Source organism: Dipodomys merriami, unplaced genomic scaffold (genome assembly GCF_024711535.1).
Source record: "Dipodomys merriami isolate MVZ:Mamm:240054 unplaced genomic scaffold, mDipMer1.0.p SCAF_670, whole genome shotgun sequence".
NCBI classification, from domain to species: Eukaryota; Metazoa; Chordata; class Mammalia; order Rodentia; family Heteromyidae; genus Dipodomys; species Dipodomys merriami.
The window spans coordinates 48,264-62,258 of record NW_027206258.1 but is presented as its reverse complement, the minus strand read 5'-3'; the positions used below and the strand labels follow the sequence as shown (position 1 = coordinate 62,258).

General features: G+C 41.4%; 1 pseudogene; it reads right to left on the bottom strand.

Annotated features, from left to right (window-relative positions):
- Nucleotides 1–5,379: 5,379 nt before the first annotated feature.
- On the bottom strand, nt 5,380–10,020 carry LOC138815806 (coenzyme Q-binding protein COQ10 homolog B, mitochondrial-like; annotated as a pseudogene).
- Between the last annotated feature and the right edge of the window lie 3,975 nt (nt 10,021–13,995).

Here is a 13,995-nt window from a genome sequence, read left to right as displayed (position 1 = left end):
GGTCTTTCCCTTCCCCCTCTCCCAAATGCTCTCCACATTTCTGTTCTCTCTTTAGGTTTGTGTGATGCTGGGCTTAATGGTAAAGCTATAAAACTAGTTGATAGTAAAATGATACCATGGGAATCACGTGTTTGGGCCCCCATCGCTGGGGCAAAGCTTATTTAGTTAGAAGGGGGGCAGAATGTCCCAAGAGCGGCCGTGGTTGCTCAGTCCGGAAGTGGGCCTGCCATGCCCCAACTCAAGGCTACTGAGGCGTGGATGTCAGAAAAGTCAACTCTATCATTTGATCCAACCCAAAGACAAGTGTATTTTGACAGCTGCAAGTTCTATACCACAGTCTTAGCCAGAATGTTTAAGTGGGCTGGAAGTTGAGAGTCGGCAACTTTAGGGGCTTGGGTAGATGAAAACTCATTTTAAACTGAGTTCTCTCATTCACCATCCTAAGGCAGATTTAAATTAATGGATTCTGAACAACGATGGGGAAAAAAGAAACCTGCCCCACCCCCCACTCCCAACTCTTTTTAAAGACACTATGGAAAGTCGTTATGGAGTGATCAGGAAGATGGTAAACTATTACTGGGATCCTGGAAAAACAAACCAGAAGTTGAAGGCATAGAGATGTTATGGTGTGTCATGGTTCAATGACAAGAAAGTAACGTGATTTTGGTTTCTCCTTTCTAGAAGGTAACACTGAGGCACAGGGAGACTAATGTCTTGGCTTGGGAAGGCCAAGAAGTAGAGGTAGTTTGTTTTGTGGGGAAGACAAATTCTAAGATAACCCTAGTGATGTGCACCTGCACAATGCCCTCCCCTTGCACAGGGACGTGGCTTGTGACTAGGATGGGATATCACTCTTTTTTTTTTTTTTTGTCAGTCATGGTGCTTGCAATCTACCACTTCTGGTTTTCTGAGTGGTTTTTTGGAGATGAGTCTCAGGGACTTTCCTGCATGGGCTGGCTTTGAACCATGATCCTTAGATCTCAGCCTTGTGAGTAGCTAGGATTACAGGCGTAAGCCACCAGCACCTGGTTGGGAGATTACTCTTGTGTTTAGGTTTCTCATCAGATGACTCTGAGCTAATCAAAAGATGTCATCATTTGTCTGTTATACTAGCTGACATACAAAACACCATTATTTAGGAATGTAGGGTCAAATGAAGCCTTGGAGAATTCTACCTCGTCAGTGACATAGCAAAAGGTTGTAGCTTAGAATGTAAGAGAAACTGTCTGATGTGTATACTTGAATATTGTTATCATATTCTATGTTGAAATTCATTATGATAGTAATGAATATGATTATCATTATTATCATAGTCAATGTTGAAATTCACCTTGAAATTACTTTGTCTTAAACTTTGGTACTATTGCCTAGCAGACCTGTCACTTTAGACAAATTCCAGCAGAAAGAAAGGAAGGGAAAAGGCAAGGCCTTTGCAAGAGAAAGCCCATTTCTTGTTTTGTGTCAGTTTGACCATTTTCTAAACAAAAAAACATCAGAGAACTTTCCATGATGGCCCATGAAGGAGAATGTGATGAATTGCTTTTGGAGAACCACTTGGAGGGTCTTCTAAAAGACTAAGAGAACCCTGGCTAATAGCAAGCAAGGAAACAGGAATTTCAAAGCCAACCACCTAGACTGGCTTGGGAGAGAATGGAAACCCAGTTATGCTTTGAAAATAGCATTGTAGAAACCTAAGCAGAAAACCCATAATGCTATGTCCCAGGACCCCTCACTCACAGAAGCAATGAGACAATAAATGGGTGTTTCAGTCAAGAAGCTTGTAATAATGTGCTATGCAGCAGTAGAAAACTAATATACTGTTTATCAACATACCTTTCCTTTGGAGATCTAGAAACTCAGCAATTTCCCTGTATAGTGCTAGACCTCATTTCACTGCAACACTATTCCTTAGGATAAAACAAAAAGCATAATTGCCTGCTTGTCTTTGAAGAAGTTATCTCAGTTTTGCATTTCTTTTTTTTGAAAGAATCACTGTAATAATAACTTTAATTTATCTTGCTTTTTACAGAAGTCTATGAATGATTTTTAAAAAGCACTTCCTTACCCCATCATGTTTCTCTGACCGTTGTTAAGTAGGTAATGAGTATGTCACCAGCTTGAGCATCGGCATCTTGCAAGGATTTCAGATCAATCACCTACCGAAGAACTTGGCAGCTTTTCTATCTTGTTTTTAATACAATGGTATATCCACTCTGATGATAAACCTGTCCAGCCAAATCTCTACAAAACACTTTGCAAAATCAGTGGTGATTAGCAAATTAGTTAGTTTTGACACAGAGCTGTGCTCACTTGCCTGTGACAGCCTGGAAGTCGGTTTTGATACTGGCAACAGAGCATCAAGAATGACAAGTTTCACACTGTAAGAAATAGAGTCGGGTGTCCTTCTGCAGGATTGTGTCCGGTGACCAGCATGTATGAAAAGTAACATATTCCTTGATGTATCTTCTCAAAACATTTTCTATCTGTTTCTGTTGGAATCTTCCTTTGAATATAAGTTGGTTATTACCATCTATAGAGCCGCTTGTACCCAATTCTGCCAATAAAAACGCAGTTACTTGATGCAAAGATAATTTGGGACTCTCCTTTGAACTTTAGTGCAAATGCCTTTAACCCTTTGGTTTTAAATTACTACAATGCAGATCTTATATTTTAAAAGTTTTCGTGTTTCAAACTTTTGAAACCATTTCAAACCTATTGAGAAGCTGCAAGAATAATACAAAGAACATTTGGATCCTCTTCACCCAGATTTCTCAAATACTAATGTGTCATTGAATATTCTCTTTTGATTTAACCTATTTATTTTTTTGTTCTGACATGGTGGCCTGTAACTCTTAAGCCTGCCCGACATATGGATCCTCTTCTTCTCAGTACCATACAATTCTCATAACTAGGAAGCTGACATTGGTTCAATGTAGCTATCCTGTCCTCAGACCCCATCTGCCTTTGTCTCCTTTTGCTGTAACAAGACACATGAGGCTTGCTAACTTGTAAAGACATTCCTTTTGGCTTCTAGCTCCGGAGGCGGGGAAGGTCAGGATTAAGTGGCTGCAACTGGTAAGGATCTGGTGCTTCATTCTAACATGGAAGGTCACATGGGGGCAGAGTATAAGAGGCAAAACACAAGGCCAGCCTCACTTCATGCCAGCGGTTCTCTTCTTTAGAGGCAACAACCCGAAATTTGCATTCAAATTAAGGACCATGCAGAATTGCAAACAATCCTAACCACCTGTCTCTCTCATCTTTTTATTATTTTCTATTTAGATTTTATCCAGGACCACATACTGGATTTGGTGTTCATGTCTCATCTGGAATGGTTCCTGTCTTGATGAGGATAGACCTTGTATGACCCCATACCTCAATCTGAGTTCCTTCCGCATGTCCATACAGCCAGACTCAGATTATGCTTTCTTGATGGGAGGGCCACAGAAACACTGTTGTGCCCACCTGGACAAGTTAGTATTTTCCCTGTTTGGGTAAAGATTTTGTGCAGTTAGTCCATATTGCAAAATGTATACTGTCCCTAAGAAAACTTAGACGGGGCCTCCATTGGTGTCTGACCCCCTATCTGTAACCAACTACCATTCCGGTGATTGCCAAGTGGTGATTATCCTATTCACATCATTTACCTACATTTTTTCTACTGTCTGGAAATGCTTTCCCTTGTTTATCTTTTATTTGTATCAATATGATCTGAGAGAGTTCTATTTTACTTCATGAGAGATAACTTTGTATATATAGTTTTGATGTTCAAATTTTCTAGATTTGGCCAGAGCAAATGCCCTCAAACCAGTCCCTATGTTCTTTGGGCAGGTGCCTATGCCATTTTTGAGGCATTTTCTATTTTTCTGGCATAAGGAGATGGTTTGCTTTATGACTTCTCTGTCCCATACCTTTTTTTTGGGGGGGGGGTCCAGTCATGGGGCCTGAACTCTGGGCCTGGACGCTGTCCCTCAGCTCTTCAGCTCAAGACTAGTGCTCTACCACTTGAGCCACAGCACCACTTCCGGCTTTTTTCTTTTTGCTTATGTGGTACTGAGGAATCGAACCCAGGGCCTCATGCATGCAAGGCAAGCACTCTACCACTGAGCCACCTTCCCTGCCCTGAAATCAGCCATTTTACACAAGAAAACCTGCTTCCTAGGTATGGATGATGGTGTTTAAAAAAAATCTAGATTTTCATGTTAGATGTGCTTATTACTGTTGTGGTATCATTGTTCCTTGACCTTCTCAGTGGACAGATCAAGGATTCTGTATAGATATTAATTTGAATGAATTATATATACCTTAAAATATGAAGATCCCAGTTTGGTATACTAAGTGTCAAAGTTTATAGGAGATAATTGATGTGTTTTTTTAAAAAATTAATTTTATTAAGCTAGTACTTCAGGCTTTATATTGATTTGTTTAAAAATATCATCTTGGAATTTATTATTGAGAGTTGAAAATACAGAGGCATAATGCTGGAGACATTCATCTGTTGTCTACTAGGTTAGACAAAACTTGACATAGGATTAGCATTATTGAAGAGAAGCCCATGTACCTGGGAGAATCTTGTGAACTCCTAGAAAAGCAACTTAAAGCTCTGGACCATTTACCAACCCCAAACCAAAGAAAAACCAAAACAATAAAAAAAAATGACCCCCAACATCAAAACTCACTCTGTGTCTAGAAACTAACTTCACTATAGCATTGCAGTATCTACTACTGCCCATAAGAACAATGTAAAATCCCCCAAAATACCAGGGGTGTGTGTGTGTGGAGCGGGTGGGGGGATGGAGATGGGAAGGGATGGGAAGGGGAAACAAAGGAGGAGGCAACAATGTTTGATAAGAAATGCACTCATTTCCTTGCTCATGTAATTGTAACCCCTCTGTACAGTATTTTCACAATAAAAAATACTAAGAGAACTTTATTGAGTTAAATCAAAGTTTCAATTTTAAGCACATGGAGATTTTGGAAATAGCCTAAGCCACATAGCAGCCCTACAACAGCAACTTACAAAGATTCTGAACTTAATAGCTTAAACATAATATGGTTAATACAACATATATCATGTACTTTTATCTCTTTCAGGTAAGATAAGTTTTAAATTGACAGTTTCAACTTCTGCTTTGAAGAACGATGTCAGTATTCTAGCAATAATGAGGAAATCCTATTATTATAAATGTAGAACCTGCTAATGTACACATCAATTTCACTTACACTTAGAAGAAATAATTCTATGTGCATATTTTCAATGGAGCAGGCTTATTATCACAGTTGGCATAACAAATGTGTTCTGACTTCTGAAAACAAATGATGAAAACACTTCCTAAAAGTGCACAAAGTCAGTAAGAAGTAGGCGATATTGGTTCTCTTTTATGAATGATGTGCTTTATAGAGCATTAATTCCCAAGGTACAATTGTTTCTGAACCATCCAGTTTACATGCTCTTCTTTCAAAGGCAGTTTCCATCTGTTTGACAACTTCATCAAACAAACAAAACAATAAACAACATGGCAAGCTGAAAATGTAGAAATAAGTAGAATTAAAAATAAATTGAAGGGGCTGGGAAGGTGGCTCAGTGGTAGAGCGCTTGCCTTGCATGCATGAGGCCCTGGGTTCGATTCCTTAGCACCACATAAACAGAAAAAGCCAGAAGTGGCACTGTGGCTTAAGTGGTAGAGGGCTTGCCTTGAGCTGAAGAGCAGAGGGACAGTGCCCAGGCCCACAGTTCAGGCCCCATGACCAACCAAAAAAAAAATTGAAAAATTCAAGATACAAGTTTTTGGGTAGCCAGGAAACCCTAGGCTAAAACACCAAATAATCTCTAAATGATTGAAAAGTTTCCCATCATGACAGCATGACTTTACCAAGTGTGGTTTTAGTAGGGTGTGTGTGTGTGTGTGTGTGTGTGTGTGTGTGTGTGTGTGTGTGTGTGTGTGTGTGTGTGTGTGTATTTCCAACCTAGTTGGGAAACCAGTTTCTAATTGTTTTACCATGTCCAGATCTCTTTGACTCTAATCTTCAATTTCTGATACTACATCATATATTTCCTGCAGTGAGTACCCTATAATTCTTTCTGAGAATTCTTTTTTTTTCTTTTTTTTTGTCTGTCATGGGGCTTGAATTCTGGGCCTGGGTGCTGTCCCTCAGCTCTTCAGCTCAAGGCTTGTGCTCTACCACTTGAGCCATAGCGCCACTTCCTGAGAATTCTTTTGTTTACTAATGACACATGCTTTTGAAGATGGTTCTTTGGGCAAAATGGAAGTACATACTGGAAGAGTTCTGTTCCTCAGTATACCCACAGGAAGTGAGATACCTGATGTTCTGTGCTTTGGAGAACATTTCGAGACTACCCTTGTCAGGACACTCTAACTAGTTCATCTCTCTGAAGTAGGATGCCCCCTCTAGGAATAGCCCACTCTCTCTCCCTCTGCCACCACCAGCAACTCCCCTCCCCCCCAATCCCCCAAACCCTTGCTAGTCCCAGAGCATTTCAGCCAGTTGGTGGGCGTGGTCAGCAACCAGACAGTTGATACCTTAAGGCATGATCCTGCCTTCTACTCAGGAGGATGAAGCAGAAACCTTCTAGAGGGAGAAAGTAGAGTGAAGATGTACCTGAATCTCAGTCTGGGCAAAGGTGGGATATTGGAAAGGAACCAGAGACAGCAGATTGTTGGGAAATAGCTAGAAGCAGAGGCTATCTAAGCCTGGGTTTCTGTCTATAGCTTAAGAAGAGACTTTTAGGACTTGCCTGTGTACCTGTAGAGAAGTATGCTTCAGTTGGTAAAGGCAGTATGGCACTTAAGGAGGCCAGATGTCTTCCTGTTTTCTCACGAGGCCTGTGGGAAATCGCTGAAGGAGCTTGCTGGTGACCGTGCCATCATGATGATTGGATGCAGGAAGACAGGACTTTGTAGGTGAAGAGAAGCAGTGTTTTCCATGATGGGTGTAGGTGAGGAGAAGAGGTGCCTTCCATGATGGGGTCACAGCAAAGTCATGTCAGAAACACCTCAGCAAAGCCACAGCACCCAAGAGAACTGAGAAGGGGCCCTCTGGGAATCTCAGTAGCAATTATCAGTCATTGTCGCTGCTAAGAGGAGAGAGTCTGAGCCATGCCAACCATAAATACCTGCACAGTATCAAAAGTGCAGGGACTAAGGACTGGAGATACTTGGGCCTACAACACAGTGGGAAGAGGGTAATGTGCGTATTAGAATCTCCCCATTGACCCCATTAGGATGGTCAAGATGGAGCAGGGAGAGGGCAGGTCTCTTAGGGAAAAACTACAGTCAGGGATTTAGATTTTGGAAAGTTACTGGACCAAAAGGGATTGAGTGGACCAGAGAGCTTGAAATGAAAGGAGGTCTATATGACTTTGCTAAGTAATGGAACAATCCTTTCTTTGCCATCTCCTTTCTCCAACATTCTCTCCTCCTCCCCTTCTCCAATAAACCAGGCAATGGAATTGCAGAAGCAGTCTGAGATTAGTAAGAAAACAAAAGAAGGCATGCTTTAATTGGACCCCAACACATTACTAAAGAGTACCTGTCCCTTCTCTGCCATGGGCTAGTGTTCTGAGGAGCGGCCACACACTTTCGTACACCCACTGGTATTCTTCTGGCCTGGCTTTAGTTGAGTCAGCAGATTCCCAGGAGGGGATGACCTATGGTCAAAGAGATGCATAGCCTTCCATTTGAAGAACAGTATGGTGATGAGGATTTTGTGTCTTTTTTTCCAATTAAAAAAGAGTGCTTACAGTTGCCAACAGGCAAATGAGTTGAGAGAAGGCTAACAGTATGCTGCAGATTCCAATGGCGCTAGTAGGTACTTATCTGTAGACTGCCTTGTAGTTTTAAGTTGAACTTGACATCTTGCGATCACACTAGTAAATCGGCTTTGCATATCAGGGAACTGGTGGTGGTGGTGGTGTGTGTGTGTGTGTGTGGGGTGCACTTTGGTTACATTATTGTTGTTCTTACAATGGCAATTTCTACGGGCCAAATCATGAAATCTGGTCTCTAGTGGTGGTACTTCTCTGGAATGCTATAGCTTCCTTCCATATCCTGCGGTGGTCCTAAGGAATGCTTTTTTTCCTACGAGCATCTCAGTCAACTCTATGGACATTTCCTTATCATTTCTTAAGTCCAAAGAGCAGGAATTTTGTAATAATGAATCCAGAAAGCTCTGCCATATTGAAAAATACCTAACTAAACAAAAATGGTCAGACAGATGGAAATGTCTTATATTTATGAAAAACCGATTCGGTTTCCCTGTTATGTTGGCTATCTAATTGAAATGGAAGACATAAAAAAACTGGAGGAGAAAATTTTTCTGGATATTTTCCTTCCCAGATCCACAATGAAAATGCTTCCTAAGGGACTTGTTTTTGAATTAATCTCTTCAATACCATAGTTTAAATTTTCTTAGTAAAATACATATTGGAAGTGATCTTAATAAATGAATTGCCTGATTCTTAAATTCTGGTACTGAGACTAAATGACAGTGAAAAATAAATTTACTAAGTTCCTATTGTATTTGTTTTTCTTTTGAAAATCCAGGGTCACTGAATATGCCTGTCTTCCTTCTTCCCTTCCCTTCCCTTCCCTTCTCTTTCCTTTTCCCTTTCCCTTTCCCTCCTTCCCTCCCTTTTCCTATCCTTCCCTCCCTCCCCCCTCACTTGCATGCTTATTCTTCTCATTTTCTCCTCTGATATTTTCCTTTAAAAGATTTTAACAGTTGAATTATCTTGAAGAAGATGAAAGAAATATTAGATTAAAAATGTCTTAGTAGGAAGGAGGAAATGTAACTTTCTTGGAGCAGATACTGTTATGCCGAATGTTTGTGAAGAAATGGTAGTGGGACAGAGGCTGGCTCAGAGTGTTCTAGAGTAAGCCATCAAGAAAAACAATCAACGGACTTTTCCCTTGGAGAAGCTTAAGAGGCAGAGAGAAAAGGCCAAATCTCTATCAAAGTTAAAGAAGATTTGAAAACCTCTGGATTTTAGTCTAAGTAATAAAACCCACAGTGATATTACTGGGAATTGAGAATCTGTGCTAGGAGCTTCTTTGTGTCTGGCTATTCAGACTAAGTAAGGGACTAAAAGGGACTAAGTATGATCTGATCCATGGGGGACTGGCACAGTTAGTTGGTCAGAGATACAACTGCTCATGGGAGCTTGAAACAATGTGGTCTCAGAAGGTTATAGGACCACAGGCTCCTACTCTTCCCTCCATATGAAATTCTTTCACTTCATATTTTCCATTTCTGAAAAGTGGTAATGACTATTTGATATCAAGCATGATCACACTTCTGGTACCATGTTTAACATACCTTGAATTTTTCGGAGGCAGGAGATTAGGCTTTTAATGAGAGGACATGTTGAGTAATAACTGATGATCACATTTGAATTTATATTGACTTTGCTCCATTGGTTTTCACAAGAAGAAAATGAGGCGAGCAAGGGAATTAGACTTCAGCTCTTGATCTGTTTAGGTCTGAGGCTATTTGTCAGCTTTACCACTTATTTATGTGGAAAAGTGATTTGATGGAAGACAAAGAAATGAAACCTCTCCATCTAGGGCCATAGCTATTGTTAGAAGGATACTGCGGGGCTTTCCAGCTGCTTATGCTTAGAGTGGCAGTTCAGAGACATTATCTAGATAATGTATAACTTGCATCTATGTAGACCATCTGTCCAATGGAACTCCAGTGTCACTTTTGAGTTGATGTGGTTGAAAAGCATGTATGATTTCACCATCCTTTCTCTCCCTGTCTGACATTTGGATCTCGATGGCAAGGGTTACTTTGAAGCCCCATGTTGAAGATAGGAGAGCTTCTGAGATCCACATCCTTGGAAGACTGTGTATAGCAGAGACTCCTATGTAATGTCGCTCAGGCCACACAGACTGCACACCCTGGATCTGTTTTTGGCAGTAGGGAGTTTGGCTTCAGCTCTTTGCTCTTACTAGGCAGGTTCTCTACCACAGAGTCCCACCTCCAGACCTTTATTTGCATTGGCTATTTTGAGATAGGATCTCACTTTGTGTCCAGGATTCCATGCCTAGACTGCAGTCCAACCACTCAAGGCCTCCTGCCACAGCTGTGATGACAGGTGTGCAATACTATGCCTAGCTTGTTCCATTAAGATTAGGATTATAGCTGTGAGCCACCAGTGCCCAGCGTCTTATAATTTCTCAGTACTGAGATTTGAACACATGGCCTTATGTTTTCTAGGCAGCTTTTCTACCCCTGGAGCCATGCTTTCACTTTTCCTGTTTTGCTTTATACCTGAAATAATAGTAATAATAATAATACTTCTGTTAGGAGATTGAGATTTATGGGTTTGCCCCTTATAGCCATCTAGCCCTAACCTAACTGACAAGGAAGACTGCCTTATACCATTGAAAGTATTAAAGTTTGTTAGTTCCCTTACCAACAGATTTTTTTCTTGCAAAAGAGGTAAGTTGTAAATCATTTTCTATAGATAGATAAAAGATACATTTTGGAAACTTCAGTGAATTGAAACAAGAGTACCTTTTTCTTCCCTTGGAAAATGATTGTTTGAATACTTAGAAATTTCAAAGAAAAGCAGAATAGTATTGAGTGGTAGAATTTGAGGATGAAAACCAGTGAGCAAAATACTTTTTTTCCCACACAGACCTTTATAAGTTTAGAGTTTGTTCTTGATCATCTGTTTGTTTAATAAATAATTCTGGAAATCCATGTGACAACAATGATGTTGATGAAAAAATAACAGCAAGTGTTCTCTGTGCTTTGTTTTGGCAGTTTTTGGGGGTTTGAACTCAGCTGGCACTCTACCACCTGAATCATGCTTAGCCTAGCTTTTTCTGCTGGTTAGTTGGAGATGAAAATCTTGTGGATTTTTTTGTCTAGGCTGGTTTAGAACTATGATCCTCCAGATCTCAGTCTCCTGAGCAGCTAGACTGATAGCACGAGGCACTGGTGCCTGCCACAGCAATGTTTTTGAGCTGTGTGTTGGGAGCTGTGTTAAGAGACCTGAATGTACAACTTATTTAGTTATGATAACCTCCTGGAGGTTGGTACTATAATTTTCCCTATTTTAAAATGAGAAAATGGAGACCTAGAGATGTGAAATAACAGGTTCAATGTCACACACCCCATAGAAAGTGGTAAGTCAGGAGCCAAAGACGAGGCTGACTGCTCAAGGCTATGTTCCTCATGGCCATGCCAGGGGCCCGTGTGTGTTGTCCACAGTGTTGCTACCTCTGCGGATAGATGCATAAAGGCCCAGGACATCAAACTGAGCTTTTCAGCTCAAGTGGCCAGGATTTGTCAAAGTCAGATTTTCTGCCTCTGTCCTCACTATTCTTTCAACTTGGAACCATAAACTAAAGCAAACACCAACTTGGTGATGGAGCAGACAGTCAATATTTTTAGAGTGTTTGTAGAAAGGAAGTAATTTTGGCCTGGCAAAAGAGCAAACTGAAGTTAGTTTTACATTCCTATTTCAAAACAAAAGTCATTCAAACTGGGAAAACTCTCCTAGTGCTGGATTCCCTTGTGGGATTCGGGGACAGCCAGCTCCTCAAGCTCCCGGTCCAGCCCTTTTGACTGCAAACATTGTAGATGAGCTCACTGGCTAGTTGTCCTTTGGGTCGAGTGCATAAAATCTGTTTGTGTTTGGTGAGATTTGGTTGGCAAGGAAGAACCATGTGGCTAGGTTTTGTGTCTGACCCTCACTGGGAGGTTGAAGGCCGATTTTGTGTTAGTACCTCCACATTCTGTTCACCCCCTCCTCCTCACCAGGAGGGGTCCAGCCAGCAGAAGAGGCACCCAAGGGCTGCAGTCATACTTCCTGGGCTCAAGGTGTGTCTCCATCAGACTCTGGCTAAGTGACGATGGAGTCTGTGAAATAAAGGACAAAGCATTGCTATCTGTGATTGAAAAGGCAATACTTGGCCCAAGGGGTCATCTGTTGTTCTAGTGTATATATCTAAATTGATGTGTAGGACCCTGGACTCCCTATCAACAGGAGGTTGAACCTATTAAAGATGGAGCCCATATGAATGGACTATGTGATTACTTGGGGGAGGGAATGTTTCTTGTGTTAAGGAAAAATTCAGCCTGACTTCTCTCTCTGTCTCTACCCTGCTTCTCACCTTTTGGTCCTGTTCAAATTCAGTACAAAAGCCCTGGCTGATACCAGCCCTTAAATCTCCAGTCTCTAGATTTGTGAGTCAAATCAGTCTCTTTTCTTTATGAGCTGCCTACCTGTGGTTTTTTTTTTTGTCATAACCACAGAAAATGGACTCATACAAGATTAGAACAGATGCATGCTAAGTGCTCAGGAGAACTTAGCTATGGCTATTAAAAGAAAGGTCTGAAGGAATGTCTAATTAAAGGCGAGAACACAACACAGTCTCCCTGTGGATCTATTATATTTTTGTCAGTGTCTGCTAACACTGACTCCGACTTAAAAACAGTGGCTTAAAAATGTAGTTAGAAATGGGGTTTTGAAGGAAAGGTTTCAGTCTGAGATACAGAATTTGTATTCACAGTTCCCCAAAGTAGCAGGGTCCTTGGATGAGACAATACATTAAAAATGTTACTGGGTGCAGCAGCTCACACTTGTAATCCTAGCTACTCAGGAGGCTGAGATATGAGGATCAGGGTTTGAAACCAGCCTAGACAGGAAAGTCTGTGAGACTCTTATCTCTGTGGCTCCCGTGATAGAATGTGAGCCTTGAGTAAAAAAGCTCAGGGACAGTTCCAGGACCTGAGTTTAATTCCCAGTGTTGGTGAGAGCGCACCTGTACGCGTACACACTCACACATACACACTCTTCAGACAAACAACCAAAGAAATGAACACCCTCCCTCCCTGAAGTGTAGTTTACCCTGGAGGATTTGAATTCAAAGCCAGTCTCAGCAGAAAAGTGCATGAGACTCTATTTTCAAAGAAGAAGCCTAACTCAAAGCTGGGCTGGCTGGGGGCCAGTGGCTAATGCCTGTGATCTTGGCTACTTTCCAGGCTGAGATCTGGGGACTGCAGTTAGAAGACAGCCCAGACAGGAAAGTCGAGAGACTCTTACCTCCAATTAACCAGCAAAAAGCCAGAAGTGGAGCTCTGGCCCAGTTGGTAGAGGGCTAGCCTTGAAAAAAATATCTTAGGAAATACACCCAGGAAATACACACACACACACACACACACACACACACACACACACACACACACACACACACACACACACACACACACACGCACACACACACACACGCACACACACACACACGCACGCACACACACACACACACACACACACACAGCGCTGAGCTGGAGATATGGCTACATTGGTAGAGCACCAGCCAAGCAAGCAAGCCAAGTGAGCACAAGGCCCTTAGTTCAAACCCTAATACCAGCAAAAAAGAAAAGAAAAGAAGCCTAGAGGGAATGGCCATAGTGAACATGTCAACTCAGATGAATCAGAGGTCCTTGCCTGATAAGAGTAGCCTTGAGATGCCATCAGAGCCCAGGACAGGGGTCAGAGCTCTGGCTTGGAGCCCTGGGCAGACGTCAGATATTTAGCTTCCTGTGGTCTGCCAAACTCTTCTATTGCATATTTCCATTTTGTTTCAAAGAGATATGTGCAAAAACTTCTTTCTCGAATCCCTGCCTCATTAATAAATGAAATAAGGCTTAGAAGCATGATAGGCCCCTGTAGAAGGGACACTTTTCAATCAGTTGGAGATGATTTGGAGACACAAGAACTTGTACCTGGATTTTTCTATTTCTTTTGTATTCTGCCCATTGCTCACTTCTATACTCTCAGCTTGCCATATTGTTTTTTTTTTTTTAAGTTCTCAAACAGATGGACTGGCCTTGAAAGCTGATAATCTCAGCTGTACGGTCCCAAAACCAATGTACCAAGGGAATTAATGCTTCATGAAGCTTGTCATATGCAAAGAGAAAAATGAACTGGTGTCACCTACTTTCGACTTTAGTTTGCTT